Below are 10866 nucleotides of genomic sequence, written 5' to 3'. Positions count from 1 at the left end.
CATTGTAACATAAACTCAGAAAGTTTTAGCTCCTAACCCAAGGTACTGATAGTCTGGTTCTAACAGTCTCATAAAATATATAAAAGATAAAATGACATTGAATATATTCAATTCAATGACTTAAACTCGTAGTAAAAGATTTGGGTTGATTTTTTTGGTAAGAGATACAAGATGAATAAAATGAACTCTTCCCCTCAAGCAAAGTACATCAAAGAGCATAGTAGAGTGAAATTGATAAGTAAAAGTCTTGTCACAAAACAAGGCAAAATAAAACAAGTACTAAGTAGTTATATTAAGCATCATACAGAGATGAGGACAGGAAGTAAAGCACTACACTATGACTGAGAATCTCGGGAAAGAGTTTACAGACATGTCATTTTTAAGAGTCTTGAAAGCTATACAGAGAACATGAGAATGCATTCCAAGCTGTGAAAAAATGATAAACAGAGGCACAGAATCAAGAAAGTACACATGTGAGAAAGTGTGAAGTTGAGGCTACACATCTCAAAAGCAAGTGGCCCCAGAGAGGAAAAAGGCAGTGGTGCTATTTAAATTATAAAAATTTGAGATTCTTTGATTTCTTTGGTAACGTCCCTACTCCTCTACATTTTTTTCTACATTTTTTAAAATGATGTCAGATCTGAAGAAATAAGCAGGTTATGATGTGTAATGGGGGAAATGAAATAAATGGTTTCATTATTTAATGTGCTAATTACACTTATCAGCAGCCATTTCAAATAGATTAGGTACAAGGCAGAACTTTCTCAAAGAATGAAAGTGTTGCAAAGAAAGTAGGATTTAAGTTGGACTTAAATCATAGGTTAGAGCTGACTCGTTAGTGAAGAGAAAGAACTGAAAAAGAACTGGAAGATTTGTCATTTCAATCATGCTTCCTTGCCTGACCCAGTTTGTCTGAGTGGAATTGTGCTATCTTGGAATTTCTCTGCCACCATGAGTATATATCGCCTTGGTTAAATGTTAAAACGCATGAAATGAAGCATGATACAATAAAATAGAATGTTTTTCAGTTTGGTCTCAAAAGTTCCTCCTTAGCAATTTATAACTTTTCTCTAAAAGCTTAGAACAAATTTAATCCATGGCATTTAAGTTCACCTCTTTCTTTTCTTTTTCTCTGACATTTCAGTGTGGGTAGAATTTATGAGTAGAATATCTGGGGATGTATATTTTAATTTTTAAGCATGTGCAATGGCGTTATTAGTTCTTAATAGACACATACATACAGTTACATTAAAATAGTAAATAATATTAGAAACATTGAATAGAAATACAATGAACCCTATACAGTAGTTTTTGACTACTAAAAGACTGTATAATGATACAATCAAAATGATTTTTTAAAATTATTAATTAGTGAACATTAGTTAAGTCTATATTAACTATTATTGGTGCAGCACAATATTTTTTCACATTTGATAAATAATTGAGTTCCTAGATGAATTATTTTTGCAACTTTTTTTTCTTTTTGGGTCACACCTGGCGATGCACAGGGGTTACTCCTGGCCCAACACTCAGGAACCACCCCTGGTGGTGTTCAAGGGACCATATGGGATGCTGGGAATCGAACCCGGGTCGGCCACGTGCAAGGCAAATGCCCTACCTGCTGTGCTATTGCTCCCGCTCCTATTTTTGCAACTTTTGAAATTCATTTTCTAGGGTGGCCTGGTGCAGGCATGCCTAGGTGTTTGTCTTGCATGTGGCCAACCCAAGTTCGATTCCTGACACCACGTAGTCCCTCAGCCCCCCGGGAGTGACCCCTGAGGTTAGAATCAGAAGTAAGCCCTGAGCACCGCCAAGTGTGGCCTAAAAATAATATGTATATATGTATATGTATATATATAGATATGTGTATATCAATATATTTTAATTTTAATTAGTTATTAGGGGAGGAGTTTTTGTCCACACCCAGCAGTTTTTTTTTTTTCTTTTTGGGTCACACCCGGCAATGCACAAGGGTTACTCCTGGCTTTGCACTCAGGAATTACTCCTGGCAGTGCTCTAGGGGACCATATGGGATGCTGGGAATCGAATCCAGGTCGGCCATGTGCAAGGCAAATGCCCTCCCCACTGTGCTATTGCTCTATCCCCTATACCCACCAGTTTTATGGGGTCTTGAGGGGAATTATTATTTCTAGTTCTTTGCTAATGGTCCTCCCAGCAATGCTGATGCTAGGAGGACCATCCAGTGGTGATGGAACTGGGCTCAGCAGCATGCAGTGCAAGCGTTATAGCATCTGCCCTGTTTCTTTGGTTGCAGTTAATTATTTTAATTATCCTTTTGTTCATGATCACGATCACAAAATCCCGTTAATAATCTATTTCTGGAGCAGGATCAGTAACCTCTCCATTTGTCCTTTCCCTGAGATCTTAGAAGTCTCTCTTGACTCAGCCCTCGCAATGGCATCACACTGGAGGCTCTTTAGGGTCAGGGGAATGAGATCCAGCTTGTTACTGGATTTAGCATATGAATACACCATGGGAAGCTTGCAAGGCTGTCCCATGTGGGCAGGAAACTCTCAGAAGCTTGCTAGTATCTCCCAGAGGGAGAAGTAGGCTACAAGATATCTTCTGGGAGCTTGCTTTTAAGTCTCTGGATGTTGGCCATTGATGGGATTACACACACCTGTTTGGTCTCAAAAGTCCTTCTGCTGGAACCTTCATGCACGAGGCCTGTTCAAACATGTGGAGAGAGGCCTCGAGCATGGCTGTGGCTAGGTTTCGGTGGTCTTCAGCCGCCGGGAGCTCTGCTCAGGGTGAGGAGAGAAGCTGGAGCTCATCCCCTCTGAGGGGCCCCGGAGGAAGACAGCCAGGCGTGTGGGCAAGAGACTCTCAAGACTAAAACCTAACTTTGATCCTTTTGTTCAAAAATTTCATTTGTGAACATCAATCAAAGACTTACAAGTCATAGCATGGTTCTACTCTTTTATTAGCTAATTGCTGTGAATAAGTGTGTGATCTTGACGATCTGTAAAAGGCAAAGCATCTGGATGGAAGACACTACAAAAACAGATTCTCTACATTACTTGGGTCTAGTCTTCCCCAGTCACTAGGTGGGGTGGTGATTATATTGCTAACGGGGAGAGGAACTCAAATTCAAGTTTTGTAGTGACAGGTGACTCAAAAAGGACCAGAAATGCAGCAAACTAGTAACAAAGGTGTTGGAAGAGACACAAAATCCAGATGGCTAAGCAGGGATTTCTTACATTGAGCAACAGAAAGCTACTACCACCATTTATCATGGAAAAAAAGAGAAAGAACTATATGTAATTACTGGGACCCAGATGTCAGAGAGACCAAAAACCAACATAGCCTGCAGAGGAAAAATTGAATGTGAAGATAGTACCAAAAAAAGAGGCATAGCCTTTGCCATAAATAGCCTTACTATACATAGCTCCCAAGTAAGAGTTTAAGAGTAAGAATAAAACTGGTTTCTTGGACTTCTACGTCTTCTAATCTCTCAGCAATTGCCTTCATTGGTCAAAGCAAACAGAAACAGAAAGATCAACCCCTACCATAGCAGAAAAGATTCGGGAAGGGAATCTGAAATCAGAGACGAAATACTAAGTGATTTACTTAGTATTCTAAGAAATTGTACTTCAGGTAGGATGATTGTCATGCATGCAGCTGACCAAGGTTGATCCCCAGAACCCTATATGGTCCCTTGAGCCATCAGGAGTGATCCTTGAATGTAGAGACAGGCGTAAACCCTGACCAACACTGGACGTGCCCCCCCCACACACCCCAATATACCCTGGAGCTGCCAACATTCATGAACTTCTATTAATCACATGCGTTTTCCTTCTCCCAAGTAGCAACTGAGAATTGCTTCACATTGGTACTCTTGGAAGCTACTGAAATCTCCTACATAATTCTACCACTCAAGAACCAAAATCTAATCACAAATGTACAGCCTATTCTTTTCTTGTAGAATTCAGCACCTAACCCAGGAAAGCCTCTGAAGTCTAATGTCATTGCATCAATTCATGTGGGCCTGGATACCTTCATTTTTATGTTTCAAAATCAATGCATTTGCTTACATTATATTTTCACGTTGTATTTTACAATATGCTAAATTCTCAGGAGTGATGTAACATGATAAAACTTACTCACTTGCATATAGTCTAAGTAGGCTGAGATTTCTCCTCCACTTCAACTCACAGGTATCTGGCTCATAGGACACAAATTTTAACTTCTGACAATCTGTAGGAGCTAAAATTTTAACTTCTGACAATCTGTAGGAGATTCACTAAGACCAATTACCATATTTAAAAGAAGGAGCATCAGTAAACTATGAAATTGCGCATTTCTTGCAATTTACTTTAGGAGCAAGAATTGAAAATCAGAAATATCTGATTTTGGATATCTGGCTTATTTGGATATTTGTATATTTCAGCTTAGACTGGAGGAACAGTACAACAGCCAGTGTTCTTGCTTTGCAAGATGCCAACCCAGCTTCAATAGCAAGCACTTTATCTGGTACTCTGAGACCAACAGGATTGATTTCTAAATGCAGAGCCAGGAGTGAGCCATGCTGAGTATATCCCCCTCAAACACGAACTAAACAAAGCAAAGCAAAACAAACAAACAAAAAAAGAAATATCCAGAAGCCAGAAGCCTTATGTTCTACTTTCAAATTGATTATTGTGCCCACTAATTCCTATGCTAGGAGCATATGAACTACTTAGTTTTATCACTCATTCACTCACTGTCCAAGTTACCCAGTGAACCATAGCCACTTAGGTTATCACTTATAGCTACACTTGTCCCTGTAGAACTGCAGTTGTCCTTACTGCAATTCTACCATGACATCAACATTGTCTTTATATTTTGTCTATCTAATAACCTGCTATATCATGTGTCTGCTTAAATATTTGACTATCTATAAGAAAAAGTTCTCAGACAAATCAAATAGCTATACTCCATTGGGAATATTATTAACATAAAATCAATCAGAGTGTTGATTCTTGTTCTCAACAAAGTTTACTTCTTTTAAGAGATTTATGTGAAACCATTTAAAAGTGCACTGGCACAATCTTTAGAACACAGGGAATTGCCACCAGTATTAGCCTTCTCTTTACCCCTGACGATAGTTTGTAAATATCTTGCTGATAATATTTTGTAAATATTTTGCTGATATTTTGTAAATGAACAATATTAAAATAGAAACAGATACGAGAATGCTGAGCTCTCTTCCCATATCAGTCATAAACTCTGATGATAGCTCTACCGACGATAACTTTTGGTCTTTGCAAAATAACTCAGTAGTTAGTTCATTAGTTTTCTAGGGCACCAATAACTATTCATGAATCTTAAACTCAAATAACGACCTTTAAGATGTGGTGAATCAGCAAAAGCATCTAGTGATTTTATGTGATCTGTAAAATGGCAAAGTTCATATAATTAATCACAAATAAATACTTTTGTATTATTTACGAAGGACTGAATTTCTTGGTGGTAGGGAAAGTTACCTGCTCTTCTACTGCCACACAGTTTCCTGTATTTCATCTTGGCAGATAGCCCCTTTGGCTATCACCCTTTTCCTGGGGAAGGGGAGAGTTTAAATCATTAAAATAGAGTATTTTTTCCTCCATTTCATGTACAGATAAAACTTATCTCATATAAACTTTTATGCTTCTGTGCAAATTTATCTATCTGGTATTCTAAATTGTCTATTCCTTTCCTTTAGTGATTAGTTTTATCAAACTAAAGTGTTCATAGGGCCTAAAGATTCAAAATTACTAAAACTCTTAGAATGAAAAACAGCTGTGGGTTACTATTATCAAATTTTATATTCAGAGGCAATTTCAACTCCATTTATCATTTTTGTTACAAGTTCCTTCATATTTATAAGTAGAATCCCATAGAATCCTAAGATTTCAAAGCTACAGAAACATTAAGAGAATGGCAAATTTCAATTATAACCTTTACTTAAATTCACCAATTGTTAACATTTTGCCACATTTTTATCACTACTCAATAATCTTGATTATTCTTTAAATCATATTAGAACAGATTATGACATATTGACTGCCAAATATTTAAGTATATATCTTGTAAAACTAAGCCACTTTTCACCAAAGCTCTTCTGACATTTGATGACACTGTTTATGATACAGGTTAAACAAAGAAGTTTCCAATTCAGATATCACAGGCCAAAGGTCTAGTGGAGTATAACCACTGATCTTCGAGATCTTTATCCCACACTACCTACTAGCAGATTCCTGTCCCATCTACCTCATATGTATAGAATATAATATAGTTCCCTACAGTCCTGAACCTATATATTATCTTCTGTAGAAGTTATGACTTTCATTTCTATAACTTCCATTCGATTTCAGTGTCACTTCTGATCAACTAATAACTTTCAGCTAATTTGTATAATTGATAACCCAGGAGAACCCAAATGTAATTGCCAGGAATGATATTAAACAGGATCAGGTCCTGGTTTAACATATTTTTGCTGGGGGCAGGGAGGGCATGGGGGTGGGTCTTTCTCCAACTGTAGCACTGTCACACTGTCATCCCGTTGTTCATCGATTTGCTCAAGTGGTCACCAAAAATGTCTCCATTTGTGAGACTTGTTGTTACTGTTTTTGGCATATCGAGTACGCCACGAGTAGCTTTCGAGACTCTGCCATGCAGGTGGGATATTCTCAATAGCTTGCCAGGCTCTCCAAGAGGGATGGAGAAATTTAACCTGGGTAGGCCGCGTGCAAGGCAAACGCCCTACCTGCTGTGCTATTGCTCCAACATCAATAATCTTCATCCTGAAAGTAAAAAGAATAATCCTGATGTCAATTATCCATTTCTATCTTAATAACTCTTTTACAAAGGCGTGACTATGGCATTATTTATTAACACATGTAAACCCCAGATTCCAGCAACCATACTGAGTAATACAAAACAAGGTAGCACCACATGTGACACCGTAACTGATGGTCTTTCACATCCAGTTTTTCTCAAGGGACTGGTAATAAGATTCCTGCTTCTGCCCACAATTGGAAAACCTCTTAGAGATAAAAACATTCTGGCTCTGATTCAATTGGGACAGGGATATGTGTCATAAGAGGTAGAACGGGAACGATCAAGTGTTTCATTCTAGGGCAGGAGGCCAAGGGCCTGTCCAATCTTTCTCCTTCATAATCAGGAATCCGAGACATAAAGAATCTATTGAATTATAGTCCATGACCATCAAATATTTTCTCAATGAAAACATAAAATGACTTATCTGACTTTGTTTTGGAGTCAAAAACAAAGAAAAAAAAAAGAACAAGACCCGATGAGAAGTAAATTGTAGGATTTTGAGAAAAATAACTTGAAAACTTAGGTCTCAGAAAAACCTCTTCACTTGAAGTTCACTGTGCATAGCCAAGACAAGTGAAAATCTTTAAGGTTGTTTTGAGACAGTAGTATTGATCTTTAATGATTTTCTTTTGAAATATTTGATAAACATACAACTCTGGGGCTGACATCCCATTGGACTAATATAAAAATAAATCCCTTATACTTTGGGGGTTCATGAATATTTATTTAGAATTCTCTGACCAGGAAAAGCTCATCTCTCTAGTGACAAACTCTGCCTACTTCAATTTATAAAATGAGCAACTCTCATTAAGCTTTCCCTCAATAAACTTTCTGCTCCAAGTGTGCTAGCCAAAGCCTAACTTTGTCTTCTAAGTTTCACATTCGTTCTTAATTTTTCTCCCTCTTTATTTATGAACAGATAGTAAGAACAAACATCCCAAGCCCTTCTCTACCTGAGAATATTTTCCCCTATGTTTTCTTTACTCAATAAGAGAAGTATATTTTCTGTATTTACTTCTATTTATTCTTATGAAAGATTGTGCCTTCTTTCCCAAAGAGTTATTCAGCTGTTCAATATATAAAGTTAAGTATTCAACAATCCTCACAGCAAATGCTGTAGATGGGATTAAGAAAAAACACTTTCCAAACAACACCTCCTAAAATAGGTGATAAAATAAAAACTTCAATTTACCTAAGAATATAACATCTATATTTTACTTTCGTCAAATTTAAAAGACATTTAAACAACAAATAAATATAGACTCAACATAAAGGAAAATGGAAAATAGTGTGAACACCTGGTATATTCTGAAAACTGAGAATGAATACAAAGAAAAAAATAAAATAAACCCTTAAAATCTCTGTTGACACGAAAAACTTTGCTGTTAGGTTGCAGAGTAGTATTATGGCAGGTAGGATGTGTGCCTGGCATGTTTTTAACGTGGATTTAATTCTATGCATTCTCTATGGTCCCCTGAGCCCTATTAGGGGTGATCTGTGAGCAGAGAGCCAGAAATATGCGCCGAACACCACTACATGTACGCCCTAAATCAAAACCAAACCGAAACAAACCAAAAAAAAAAAAGAAAAGAAAAAACTTAGCTATTAACTTCACTGAATTACTTTGAGATACAGAACAGAGATGTGAATACCTTAGTGTTTCTCAGAGTATACTTCACGTACACCACAGTATCAAATATTTTTAAATTTGATATGTTTGATGATTTTTATTACATTACCAATATAATCAGTCTGTTTAAAAATATACCTTCTTATGATAACTTCATGATTTTTACTGACTCTAATGTTTGAGAACCATCACTGGGGGGAAAAAAGTGAATTATTTGGCAGCTAAGACTTAAAAGCCAAAATAATCAATTTAACTGCAAAAATGGTAGTGAATGACCCATGTGGAAGTCAATGCTGAATATTCTTGGCTAATTAAATGGTGTGGCTTCTAGGTAAAGCACCTTTGTTCGCCAGTTGATTTCTTGAAGTTGAATGATCGAAACATGGAATTGTTATATCATTTTCCTTTCAAATCTATTTTAAATTTGCCATTGTATAAAGTCTCCTAACATGTTGTTGATAGTATTCTTCCTCAAATAAAGAGAAGGCCTCAATCACTGGCAGACATCTTTTCCTACATGATGAATTAAGAAAGAGCAATTCCACATGTCCTGATATAATTAGACATCATATTCTAAAGCATTTTTCTTCCTTTTGAAATGGCATTCTGAATTACAATAGTCATTTAAAATTATGTTTTTTACTTTCCTGACATTTGTCATAGTGCTTTCAGGAGCGCTTATTAATTATAACTACTCTGATGTGACATCACCTTTTATTTTCTGAGCTTTTTTTTCTCCCCCACATGACCTGTCTCTCTTGAAAAATAAAACTCTTACTTTGGAAAAGCAACTTTAATATCTGGGATCAGTAGTAAGGGTCATGTCTCATTTATTAATGTGTTGGAGTCTTTGTCCCTTTAGTCTTTTTTGATCTGAAGAAAAATAACTTCATTTTTTTTCCTTCTAGCCCTAAATACTCTGAAGTATTGAACTTTAGCCTCTCAATGCCTGGCAGCTGCTTTTTAAAGGGCTAAACTCTTCTTAGATTGGTTTGTACAAGTGAAACAATTTGAAGTACATCCATAAGGTTTATGAGATCAATAGGCTGGTCTACACAGGAGATGGCAGAATGGTACTAAAAGCTGTCCAAGCGACAACTTTCTTTCAAACAGCTCAGCTGTCCTTATAAACATTAGCAGTATTGAACTACCCTCCAGCTGCTGCCAGTCATAACATTATAAAGGGAAACGGAAGTTGATTAGCTTAATCTACAAGAATATTTGAAACCTATAGCTATCAATATAAAATTGAGTTCAGGGACTTAAAACGTTTTCTTATAAAACAATATTTATTTCCAGTGATGTTCTTACAGGAATAGAAAAATTTACAAGGAGGAATATAAAAAGAAAATAAAGAGAATGAAATTTGGGGACAATGAATTACTTGCTAATAAAGGCATAGCTAAGGTTTTTTTTGAAAAGCATAGTTTGCCTCTCATCTGTCATTGATTCTTGGTTATTGTGTTTAGTCAGAACTAAATGGTGATGATTGCTTCTCTGTGACAGGGAGAGAAAAGAGGCAGGCACCTGCATGGTAGAAAACTAGGACTCCTGATGATGGGGCTGGTGAGCAAACATAGCTGCAAGAAGAAACTCCAGCCTCTCTTCTACTCTCCAAAATAACTTATCCACCCACCACAAAATTGAGTGCTGAGAAAAGACTTTAAGTCCCCCTACCATTCGCAAAGCAGGGGGTGGCAGAGCTGACCAGGAAATGAGTGTTCATATTTTGGCAGAATTTAATCTGTCACTGTCACTGTCATCCCCTTGCTCATCAATTTGCTCGAGTGGGCACCAGTAACGTCTCCACTGTGAGACTTGTTACTGTTTTTGGCACATCGAATACGCCACGGGTAGCTAGCCAGGCTCTGCCGTGCGGGCGAGATATAAAACAGAAATGCTTAGTGTCTAAATGTTTAGCCTAAAACAGCCCGTATGAACAATTACTAAAATGGAGGTTGCCCCTGTAGATTTAACTAGGTACCAGACATGATACCCACCGCCTCATCTCAATGAAATTCCTAAGCCCACAATGAAGCTTATAGACCCAGCTCCTCATGCCTTCAGGTTACCCATGCTACCCTAAAGACAACAAAAACAAATCCAAGTTGTTCATAAAATTCTAGAAAAGGGGTGGAATCCTAATTGGTAGAATCCTAATCCCAGGTAAAGGGATTGACTTTTTCAGAGACAGATCACCTACACACCAAGACTTGATTAAGATATTCTGGCCTCCTCATTATGGGAGGAAATGCAATCAGCATTCAGGTCTGTTTTGAGCATTGTCCCTCTCAATTCCATCTATTCACCTGGAGGTCTCATTCTCCTCCTTTCCCTTGAAGCAAACTGACTCTTGTTTAGAATATGCACAAATGTTCCTTGTGTGCATGTACCTCAAGAGCTTATTCTTGCCC

This window comes from Sorex araneus, chromosome 2 (assembly GCF_027595985.1).
Source record: "Sorex araneus isolate mSorAra2 chromosome 2, mSorAra2.pri, whole genome shotgun sequence".
NCBI classification, from domain to species: domain Eukaryota; kingdom Metazoa; phylum Chordata; class Mammalia; order Eulipotyphla; family Soricidae; genus Sorex; species Sorex araneus.
The sequence above is the reverse complement of the archived record's forward strand: the minus strand, read 5'-3'. Positions refer to the sequence as shown.